Below are 12,025 nucleotides of genomic sequence, written 5' to 3'. Positions count from 1 at the left end.
CGGCTTGTTGGGGTTTCTGTCCTGCCTGATGCCCCACAACCGGCAAGCTCCAAAGAAAATCACACAGAGATATCCATAAGTTATAAAGCTGATTGGCCCATTAGCTCAGGCTATTTATTAGCTCTTATAACTTATGTTAGATCATTATTTTTATCTATGTTAGGCACACAGCTCAGTACCTTTCTCAGTGGGGCAGCTTACATCTTGTCTCTCAAGTGGTCTGGGCAGGAGTGCGGGGGGGGGAAGCTTCCTGCTTCCCAGAATACTCCTGTTCTCTTTGCTCCACCTCTACTTCAGCATTTATTTAAAACATGATTGACAGAATACAGACAGTTACCCTGCACCACTCCCCTCCCACACTTTTTTTAAACAAAGGAAAATACCCATAGTTCCTTTTTTGGAAATGTGGGAATAGTATTCCAGGCTACTTCTGGCTGGTTGGGGGTGCTGATAATTTTATGGGAACCTAAAGAAAATTTAGAATTATGATCAAGTCCTGAATGGAGTATCCTATGAGTCTTGATCATCTCAGGCAGCAGTCTAGAATCTGATCTGGATGTAGAACTCAGACATCTCTGCCATCTGTTCCTACCAGAGATTTCTCAGGTGGTCGTCCTTGATCAAACTGGATTTTTCTTATCTCAGAATGAATCCACAGCCTCTCATTTCCTGTGGAAACAAAAGTAAAATCTCTTCTCCAAAGTAACATACTTTTGACTTCAATTTTGAAGCCAAGGTATTTTACTGAGGCAGACACCATGGATCTAGCCACCAGGTCAGACATGCTGAATCTTTCCCAGTAATCTCATGGTGACACACAGATTATTAGAAATGGGTTAATCAAGATGTGAGAGTAAGCCAGTAAGAGGCTAGAGCTAATGGACCAGGCAGTGTTTAAATGAATACAATTTGTGTGTTGTTATTTCGGCTGAAAAGCTAGCCACGCAGGAGCTGGGTGGGCCAAAAGCAAGCCTGCTTGCCTCTTTACTACAAATGGCACCCAGACATGGGTAATTGAATTCACAGAAATCCTGAGAAAGCTTGGGAAAGAATAGAGTAAAGCATGTTTTCTTGGTAGCAGCAATTTCTCGGGTCTGCTCTGCTTTCTAGAGCAAGCAAGTGCTCTCATCTAAGATAGGCTTCCTGACTCAACTTTAGCTGCAAAACCCTGCAGTTCTTTTAAGAGGTCTTGCCACGAAACACTTAAATGGTGTTGATGAAAAGCTGACCGTATGCTTCTTGGTTTTCAGCTGTAGCAGGAAAAAAGCTGTGCTGTTTTAAAATGCCAGTTTTCTGGGCCGTACTGCCAGGACAAACTCTGACTCTTTCAGGAAGGTAGTCCGACTGAGTGTGGTCTGTGAGCAAAATGCTGCAGCTCGCTTGCTGGCAAGGACCTTGAAACGCCATAGAGTTGTGATAATAAAAAATGACTACAGCCAGTGCCTCCACCATGAGGCTGGAAAGCTAAGGAATGGGCTGGATCTATCTGTCAAAGCCACAACTTTAATCCTCTCCATAAAGATTCATGTCAGAAAAAGAGAGATATACTTTAAAGAGAGATTCAAAGACAAAGAAAACCTCTAAATGGTTTACAGTGTGTTAAAAATATATGCAGGCTAAAGGTTAAAGTTCTTAAAAGTAAAAATGGAAAAAAAGGGAGTACTTGGGTGTGGTGGTACACACCTTTAATCCCAATGCCTGGGAGACAGAGGTAGATTGACCTCTGTGACTTCAAGGAGCAAAGGTAGATTGACCTCTATGATTTCAAGGTGTGGTAGCACACGTTTTTGATCCCAATGCCTGGGAGGCAGAGACAGACAGGTCTCTGTGAGTTCAAGGTGTTGTAGCACACACCTTTGATCCCAGCACTTGGGAGGCAGAGACAAGTGGATCTCTGTGAGTTCAAGGACAACCTGGTCTACAGAGTTATTCCAGGACAAAGATATACAAAGTACCTGTCTCAAAAAGTAAAAATAAATGAAATAGAGGTTAAAATAAAGCTGCACAAAGATGGAAAATACACAGAAGAATCTTGATACTGTATGTTATTATGTTCTCTTTGAATTGTTTGAATGTTGGGGAAGGAGCAACAGCTGCTAAAAGATATTTGTTCATAAATGCTGCTGAACTTTTCCAAGATAGATATTTTGAAAATACCTTGACTTTAAAATTTGGCTCTAAGGTTATGATGCTTTGGAAAAGTTCTTCTTTTGTTTTCACAGAGGATGAGACCCTGTGGATTACTTCTATTCCAATATGGTATGATAGACCACGTCCTCCTGAAAGGTTGCTGTGCACACCCTCAAAAAATTACTTTACTCAACTGCCAACTGAGATGAACCTGGCACACAGGTTACACCATAAAAGACCTGATTAACTGCACCCCCATACAGCAGGAAGCAGTTTAGAGAGAAAAAACTGTGCCCATGTTGCCAAATATTGTTTATAAATGTTCTTTTACATTTAAAGGGGGATATGATATAGATATGAATAATTTGCATTGGTATGGATTTTAAGGTCAATTTTGTTATATGTATATGTATTTCTGATCTTGATTACAGTATTGTGAGTGTGTAGTTCATTTAAAAATGTAATGCATAACTAGAAAATATAGGCTGATGATAGTCAAGTTTGTAGTTAAGTTAGTTAGATTTTCTAGATATATAGAGATATATTTCAGTTAGATAGGCATCCTTCATATATTTCAAAGACTTCAGAATATGGCATTTAATGTTTTAATAACTTAGGGCTTTTTATGACAATGAGACATGTCTGCTCCTGGCAGCACCAGCTACTTCAAGAAGAAAATGGGCATCGAAGAGGCTCCTTATGGAGTTGGTTAGCCATTCGGGCAAAAAACTGCTCTTGTCTGGACTGTTACATAAACTGGACACAGAGACCCCTGCAGAGAGAGGACTGCTGAGCTTTCCTAAAGGTGAGATTTTCTTTTGGGGTTCCTGTTTCATGAAAGAGTCTGTGAGACATTCTGCAGGACACAACAGATAGTGACTGAACTGCCTTTAAAAGTTCCTGCTTCATGGAAATGTCTGCTGGATACTATGGGCCTGTAGGCTGAAGATGGATGCCCCAATGGTACAGAGAAACTTTGGGTGACTCTACAGGCAGCGAGATGTCTCTGTCATTTCTAGAGTTTTGAAAATTGTTTATTTCTTGTTTACTTAGGTAATATTATATCCTTCTGGAGTCTTTGATGGAGTTGAAGAATGGTTAGTTATAGTTATAGTTTTTCTTAATTATGATAAAAGATAAAATAGATATAAATATTGTAACTGTAATTCTTGCTTGATAACTGTTTTGTTATATGTAATTTTACTATGTTAAAGTGAAAGCCTTTCTTTTTATTTAAACAGAAAAAGGGGAAATGTTGTAGGCGGGTCTTCTTTCTATGTGTTGCTTTCATTGGTTAATTAATAAACTGCTTGGCCTGATAGGTCAGAACATAGGTGGGTAAAGTAGACAAAACAGGATGCTTAGAGAAAGAAAGCAGAGTCAGGCAGAGGTTATGAACCTCCAGCCCAAGATGGACGTAGGTTAGAAACTTCCCTGTAAACCACCACCTTGCGGTAGCACACAGATTTTTAGAAATGGGTTAATCAAGATGTGAGAGTTAGCCAGTAAGAGGCTAGAGCTAATGGGCCATGCAGTGTTTAAATGAACACAATTTGTGTGTTATTTCTGGTGAAAAACTAGCCATGCGGGAGCTGGGCGAGGCAAAAGCAGGCCTGCTTGCCTCTTCACTACAGAGGAGGGTTCCAAGATGGAAGATATGGGGGGGTCCCTGGGTTCCCAAGATAGAGGAAGGAATTTCCCAGGGTTCACAAGACCAGGAAAGAGTTAAATGATACTTATCCTGGGCGAGTCTGGTCTATTCAGGTAGGTCCAATTTGGCTATCTGGAACTTATGAGAATGCTTAAACTTATAAAAAGAGGTAAATTTTAGATACATTAAGAAGCTCATGGTTATGATAGTATAGTGTTAGAATAGATTGTTAGGATTTTATAGGTTGGTGTTAAGATTATGGACAGTTATATAATGAGAGAGGATTGAACGGAAGAAAAGGGAATTATTAGACGTTTTAATGTTTTACCTGAAGCAAACCTTAAGGCTCGTGTGTTGGAGGAGAGCCACTTCTTCGTCCTGGCTGCCCAGAACTGAAATAATCACATAGAAACTATATTAGTTAAATCACTGCTTGACCCATTAGCTGTAGCTTCTTATTGACTAACTCTTATATTAATTTAACCCTTTTCTATTAATCTGTATATTGCCATGTGGCTGTGGCTTACCTGGTAAAGTTCCCAGCGTCTGTCTCTGGCAGCTCCATGGCATCTCCCTCTACCTCTTCTTTCTCCCAGCATTCCATCCAGTTTTCCCCACCCACCTAAGTTCTGCCCTATCAACAGGCCAAGGTAGTTTCTTTATTCATTAATGGTAGTCACAGCACACAGAGGGAACTCTCACATCACCTCCCCTTTGTGTTTAGATAAAAAGGTTTTAACTTTAACATAGTAAAATTACATATAACAAAACAGGAATCAAGCAAAAGTTACAGTTACAACACTTCTATTTACTTTATCTTTTATCATAACTAAAGAAAACTATAACTATAACTATTTATCTATTCTTCAACTTCATCAAAGATTCCAGAAGGATATAATATTACCTAAGTAAACAGAAAGTACATTGTAAGCAACTTCCAAAACTTTAGAATTTGCAGAGACATCTTGCTGCCTGGACAGTCACCCAAAGTTTTTCTGTACCATTGGGGCGTCCATCTTCAGCCTACAGGCCTATAGTAACCAGCAGACTTTTCCATGAAGCAGGGAATTTCAAAGAGAGTTCTGCCTATATTGGCAGTTTGACAGTCATTTTCTTCTGTATCCTGCAGAAAGTCTCTCAGACGCTTTTATGAAGCAGGAACCCCAAAAGACCATGTCACCTTTTGGCAAGTTCAGCAGTCATTTCTCTGTGGGTCCTGCATGTCCAGTTAAGCAGTACAGGTAAGAATAGTTTTTCCCAAATGGCTAACCAACTCCATAAGGAGCCTCTTTGATATCCATCCTCCTGTTGAAGTAGCTTGTGCTTCCAGGAGCAGATGTGTCTCACTGTCATGAAAAGTCTTAAGTTCTTAAAACATTTAAATGCCATATTCTGAAGGTCTTTGAAAGATTTGAAGAATACCTATCTAACTGAAATATATCTCTATATATCTAGAAAACCTAAGTAACATGACAATAATCTTGATTATTATAGATAACTATCTATTAACCTATATTTTTAAATTATACATTACATTATTAAATGAACTACACAAACACAATACCTCAATCAAGGGCAGAAATATACATATACAGTATAACAAAATTTACCTTAAATTTGTATCAATAAACCAAGATCCATACCAAAGCAAATTATTCATCTCTATAACATATCCCCCTTTAAATGTAAATAATTATAAACACTATTTGGGAATATGAGCATAGTTCTGTCCATACTACATCTTGCTGTTTGGGGGCACTGTTAATCAGGTCTTTCATGGTGTGTCCTGTGTGCTAGGCTCATCTCAGTCAGCAGTTGGGCAAAGTATTTTATTTTTGGAGATGTTCACAGCAACCTTTCAGGGGGCCTTGTTCCATGAAACCATATTGGTCTGGAAGCAATCCACAGGTTCTCATCTTCTGTGGAAACAAAAAGAGAACCTCTTTTCCAAAGCAAGATATCCTTAGACCCAAATTTGGAAGGCATGATACCTTTATAATACATGTTGGTTTAGCTTAGCAGCCCATACAATGAAATGTCTCTCTGTATTTAGCTCATTCACGTGGTTCAGGACAATTGTCTATATTCTGCCAATTATGTTTTAAATAAACCTTGATTATATTATGTCAATTATGCTTCAAATAAATACTGATTGGCTAGTATACATGCAAGAAGTATAGGAAGGATAACCAGACAGGAAGTAGAGGCAGAACAAGGAGAATAGGAGAATTCAGGGAAGGAGGAAGCCCATTCTTCTGCAGTCCTGTCCAGACACAGGAGAAGGAAGATGTGACCTGCCCTGCTGAAAAAGGTACCAATCCACGTGGATAACATAGATAAGAATAATGGGTTACTATATGTTATAAGAGTTAATACAAAGCCTGAGCTAATGGGCCAATCAGTCTATGATTAATGTAGACCTCTGTGTGATTTTCTTTGGGGCTTACCAGCTGCGGGAACAGGCAGGACAGAGACTCCAACAAGCAGGCCCTCATGTTACATTCACATTCAAAAAAATTCAAAGAAAATACAATAATATGCATAATCCAGATTCTCTGTGAATTTTTCATTTTTATGTGGCTTATTCTTTGTTTACTAATTTTAATCTTTGACTGTCTGTATTCTGTCTCTTTAAAGACTTTACTTTTTTAAAAAAAGCATTAACTTTATTTTATGACTCTCTATATTCCTTTTCTTCTCTCTTCCAAGCCTAGATAAATTTATTCAACACTATGACTCATCTAGATTTGTCTTTATTGCATATTTATAATTATTTCCTGACCAGAAGTGCTTATTAAAATGCTAAGTGCTTAATAATATAAGCTGCAACATTACTAGGTCAAATAAGTTACTGCCTGCTTGCCCCGCCCAGTCCAGCATGGTGGAGCCACTTCTGCTTCTGAGCCATACACACTGCCCCACTTCCAGGCACACAGCCCATCCAAGTTGCCATCAAGCAAACTGCAGCACTCTGCTTACAAAACCCATTCAAATTGTTGGTCTCCCAAAAGAACCAGGGGTCACATTGACAGCACATCCCAGGAAGCCTGCATTTCAAAATGCCATGGCTTTTTTTTCCCTGCTGTTTCTGCTGAGTCAGGAAAACCACTCTTAAAGGAACTGTAGCATGACACCAGAAAGCATCAAGAAGCTGTGTTAAACTTGTATTTATTAGTCTAGAATTCCTTTTCAAGTCCTCTCAGGTTTTACATGGATGTAGTTACCCACGTTGGCAACAATATGTTGGAGGAGAGCCACTTGTTTGTTCTGGCTGTCCAGAACTGAAATAATCACACAGGAACTATATTAATTAAATCACTGCCTGGCCCATTAGCTCTACCTTCTTATTGGCTAACTCTTATATTAATTTAACCCATTTCTATAAATCTATATATTGTCATGTGGCTGTGGCTTACCCAGTAAAGTTCCCAGCGTCTGTCTCTGGCAGCTCCATGACATCTCTCTCCACCTCTTCTTTCTCCCAGCATTCTGTCTAGTTTTCCTCACCTACCTAAGTTCTGCCTTATCAACAGGACAAAGCAGTTTCTTTATTCATTAGTGGTAATCACAGCACACAGAGGGGACTCGCACATAACACTTGTTTTTTTTTCTCGCATCATGGTATTGCCTTAATGCCCAGGAGACACTGCTGTAGTCAATGATAAACCTGTTATATTAAAATCTGTCTTGTGAGTCTCCCTTTTGAGTCTGTGGGTGTGAATGTCCCCAGACTGTTATTGTTTCTTACACCTGAGCATCTGACAGTCTTTCCACCTCTGGCTCTGTGTCTAATGATGGTCCCTGTAACAACAGTTGAATAGTTAACTAGAAATTTGAGTATGTCATTGGAAATACAGAGAAATTGGTAAAGCAGACAGGCAATGAAGAAAAAAGAATGAATGGGAAATGAGAGCATATGGAGTTTCTAGTACAGAAGAGTTGAGTACAGTGGTGAGACTTTATTCTTCTGGAAGTGGAGACAAAACAGCTGATCTTGTTGTCCTCTGAAACTTAAGGGAGCAGGGCCCCTGTTCGAGTTACTGTATATGAGAAGAGGGTGTCCTGAGCTGGAAAAGTAAAAGGTTTGAGATGGTATAGGTGAGTCCAATGAGGAAGGCCCTCAAGTTTGGCAGCTGTGGGAGTTACAAGAATTACTTTAAAGGAGCCGTTAACAAAAGTGTCAAATGCTGGCCAAGGCCATCTAACCTGTTGGCCAAGGCAACTACCTGTCCTGCCTATGTCACTCCCTTTCTCCTGGGTCTTGAGGGCCACCAGTCCTGTGTATCAGATTTGGAGAAAATGGACATTGGGCCCAGGTGTGTCCTAATCCTCATATCAGTCCCCTGAGACCATGTCTGAATTGCCATAGGGAAGGGTATTAGTGTAACATGAGGGGGCCTATTTGTTTGTGCTTTTCTGTCCTTTCCGATACCCCCAGTTGTTTAGTCCCAGAGAAAAATCACACTGAGATCTCTATAAGTTATAAAGCTGATTGGCCCATTAGGTCAGGCTACTTATTAGCTAACTCTCTCATCTTGATTAACCCATTTTTTTATCTATGTTAGCCATGTGGCTCAGTACCTTTTTCAGTGGGGCAGCTTACATCCTGCTGTTTCAGTGATCTGGGCAGGAGTGCGAGGAATCAACTTCCTCCTCCCCAGAATTCTCCTGCCCCCCCTTGCATCATTTCCACTTCCTGTCTAGTTTTCCCACCTACACCTCCTGCCTGGCCAATCAGCGTTTATTTAAAACATGATTGACAGAATACAGACAATTCTCCCGCACCACTTCCCCCTCTTTTTTAAAGAATTATCTGTATTCTGTCAATCATGTATTTTAATAAAACGCTGATTAGCCAGGCAGAAAGTATAGGTGGGTCAACCAGACAGTAAGTAGAGGCGGGGCAATGAGAATAGAATAAGGCTACGGAGGAGAAAGGTCCCTCCGCCATTCCTGTACAGACCACCAAAGAGACAGCATGTAAGCTGTCTCACTAAAAAAGGTACCAAGCCATATGGCTAACGTAGCTAAGGATAATGGGGTAATATATGTTATAAGAACTAATAAGTAGCCTGCCCTAATGGGCCAATCAGCTTTATAATCTTATGGAGTCCTGTGTGTGATTTTCCTTGGGGTTTGCCGGCTGTAGGGTACCGGGTGGAACGGAAACCCCAACAAGCCAGCCCCTCATGTTACATATTAGGCAATTGATTGTCCTCATGCACCTTGTGTAATATGAGGGCCAGTTTGTTGGGGTATCTGTCCCTGCCCGGTACCCCACAACCGGCAAGTCCCATAGAATCAAACACACAGAGATCTCTGTAAGTTATAAAGCTGATTGGCCCATTAGGTCAGGCTTCTTGTTAACTCTTATAACTTATATTAACCCATTATTCTCATCTATGTTAGCCATAATGGCTCCGTACCTTTTCTCAGCTGGGCAAGTTACATGCTGCCTCTTTGGTGGTCTGCGCAGGAGTGGCTGAGAGAGCTTCTGCTTCCAGAATACTCCCAGTCTCTTTGCTCCACTCCTACTTCCTATCTGGCTTTCCCGCCTATATTGCCTGCCTGGCCAATCAGCGTTTTATTAAAATATAATTGACACAATACATCTCCCGCATCATTTCCCTCTTTTTTTTTTTTAAACAAAGAAAAATACCCATAGTCCATTTGTTGGGAATGTGGGCATAGTATTTCAGGCTACTTCCTGCTGTTTGGGGGCGCTGATAGTCTTATGGGGACCTAAAGAAAATTTCGAGTTATAATCAAGTCCTGACTGAAGTATCCTGTGAGTCTTGATCATCTCAGGCAGCAGTCTTGAACCTGTTCTGGATGAAGAACTCAGACATCTGGGCCATCTATTCCTGTCGGAGATTTTTCAGGTGGCCTCCCTTGGTCAAAGGTGATTTTTCTTAACTCTGAATAAATCCAGAGCCTCTCGTTTTCTGTGGAAACAAAAGCAAAATCTCTTCTATAAAGTAACATACCTTTTGACTTCAGTTTTGAAGCCAAGGTATTTTCAAAATTCCTATCTTGGGTTAGTTCAGCAGCATTTATAAACAAAAGTCTTTTAGCAGTTGTTGCTCCTTCCTCAGCAATCAAACAATTTAAAGAGAGCATAATAGCATACAGTATGAAGATTCTCTGTACATTTTCCATCTTTATGTGGCTTTATTTTAACCTCTATTTCTTTTATTTTTACTTTTACTTTTTGAGACAGGATCTTTGTATATCTTTGTCCTGGAATAACACTGTAGACCAGGCTGTCTTTGAACTCACAGAGATCCTCCTGTCTCTGCCTCCCCAGTGCTGGGATTAAAGGTGTATGCTACCACACCTTGAACTCACAGAGATCTGTCTCTGCCTCCCAGGCATTGGGATTAAAGGCGTGTACTACCACACCTTGAGGTCACAGAGGTCAATCTACCTCTGCCCCTTGAAGTCACAGAGGTCAATATGCCTCTGCCTCCCAGGCATTGGGATTAAAGGTGTGTACCACCATACCCTATTTCTCCCTTTCTTTCTTATTTTTAATAACTTTCACCTTTAGCCAGCATGTATTTTTAACACATAGTAAACCATTTAGAGGTTTTTTTTCCTCTTTGAATCTCTCTTTACTGTATCTCTCTTTTTCTGACTACATGAGCCTTTAATTTACTAAGCAATATGGAGAGCCGTGGCTTTGACGGCTAGATCCATCTCATTTCTTAGCTCTCCAGCCTCATGGCTGAGATACCAGCCAGAGCTGTGTTCACTGCCACAACTCTATGGCGTTTCAAGGTCCTTGTCAGAAAGCAAGTTGCAGCATTCTGCTCACAGATCACACTCAGTCGAACTGCCTGCCTGAAAGAGTCAGAGATTGCCTTGGCAGGACGGCCCAGAAAACCGGCATTTTAAAACAGCGCAGCGTTTTTCCTGCTACGACTGAAAACCGAAAAGCATGCATTCAGCTTTTCATCAATACCATTTAAGTGTTTCGCGGCAGGACCTCTTAATGAGCTACAAAGTTTTGCAGCTAAAGCTGAGTCAGGAAGCCTCTCTTAAATGAGAGCATTGCTTGCCTCTAGCAAGCAGAGCAGACCCGAGAAATTGCTGCCACCAAGAAAACATGCTTTACTCTATTCTTTCCCAAGCTTTCTCAAGCTTTCTGTGGATTCAGTTATCCACGTCTGGGCGCCATATGTAATATGAGGGCCAGTTTGTTGGGGTATCTGTCCCTGCCCGGTACCCCACAACCGGCAAGTCCCATAGAATCAAACACACAGAGATCTCTGTAAGTTATAAAGCTGATTGGCCCATTAGGTCAGGCTTCTTGTTAACTCTTATAACTTATATTAACCCATTATTCTCATCTATGTTAGCCATAATGGCTCCGTACCTTTTCTCAGCTGGGCAAGTTACATGCTGCCTCTTTGGTGGTCTGCGCAGGAGTGGCTGAGAGAGCTTCTGCTTCCAGAATACTCCCAGTCTCTTTGCTCCACTCCTACTTCCTATCTGGCTTTCCCGCCTATATTGCCTGCCTGGCCAATCAGCGTTTTATTAAAATATAATTGACACAATACATCTCCCGCATCAACCTTGTGGCATGGATATATCAGACCCAGACAACTCCCAAACCAACCTTCTAGGTTAGGGCATGGACAATTGAGGGTGCCTGGATTCCCGTGACCTGACTACAACTGTTATCTGTAATATGGAGCCATAGATGAATATCATGGCATCAGGATGGTTCATTTCCTTTCTCTTGGACACTGGAGCCATATACTTGGTACTGAGGAAGTTTTGGGGACTTACCTCACCTCTCCCTTTAGTTTCCCTATTGTCAGGTTAGGAGAACAACCTTACTTACCTGATCAGACCCCACCATTCAATTGTATTTTTAGGGGTATTCCTCTCATTCATTCATTTTTAGTTAGTCATTCCAACCTGCCCTGTACCTCTTATGAGAAGAGGGTTTTTTTTGTTTTGTTTTTAGTTAAAGTGGAAGCATCTATTTTGTTTGCTCCTTCCATTCATCTGAACTCAGGCTCACTGGCAGCTCCTCTCCTCCTCCTCCTCCCCCATCCTCCAGGGAACCTGCTCAGCCTCAGGTGACCCATTGCTATCCCTCATGGAACTAGCCTCAGATGACCTACATCATGAATAACTTTGGTGCGTGACTTTTGGGAAAGAGGACTTAAGAGGGGGGCAGCCTAAGGGTTTAACTGCTGCTCAGAGACTGGAACTGGCATTTGATAACAGCAA

Source organism: Myodes glareolus, chromosome X (assembly GCF_982192425.1).
Source record: "Myodes glareolus chromosome X, mMyoGla1.1, whole genome shotgun sequence".
Taxonomy (NCBI): domain Eukaryota; kingdom Metazoa; phylum Chordata; class Mammalia; order Rodentia; family Cricetidae; genus Myodes; species Myodes glareolus.
The sequence above is the reverse complement of the archived record's forward strand: the minus strand, read 5'-3'. Positions refer to the sequence as shown.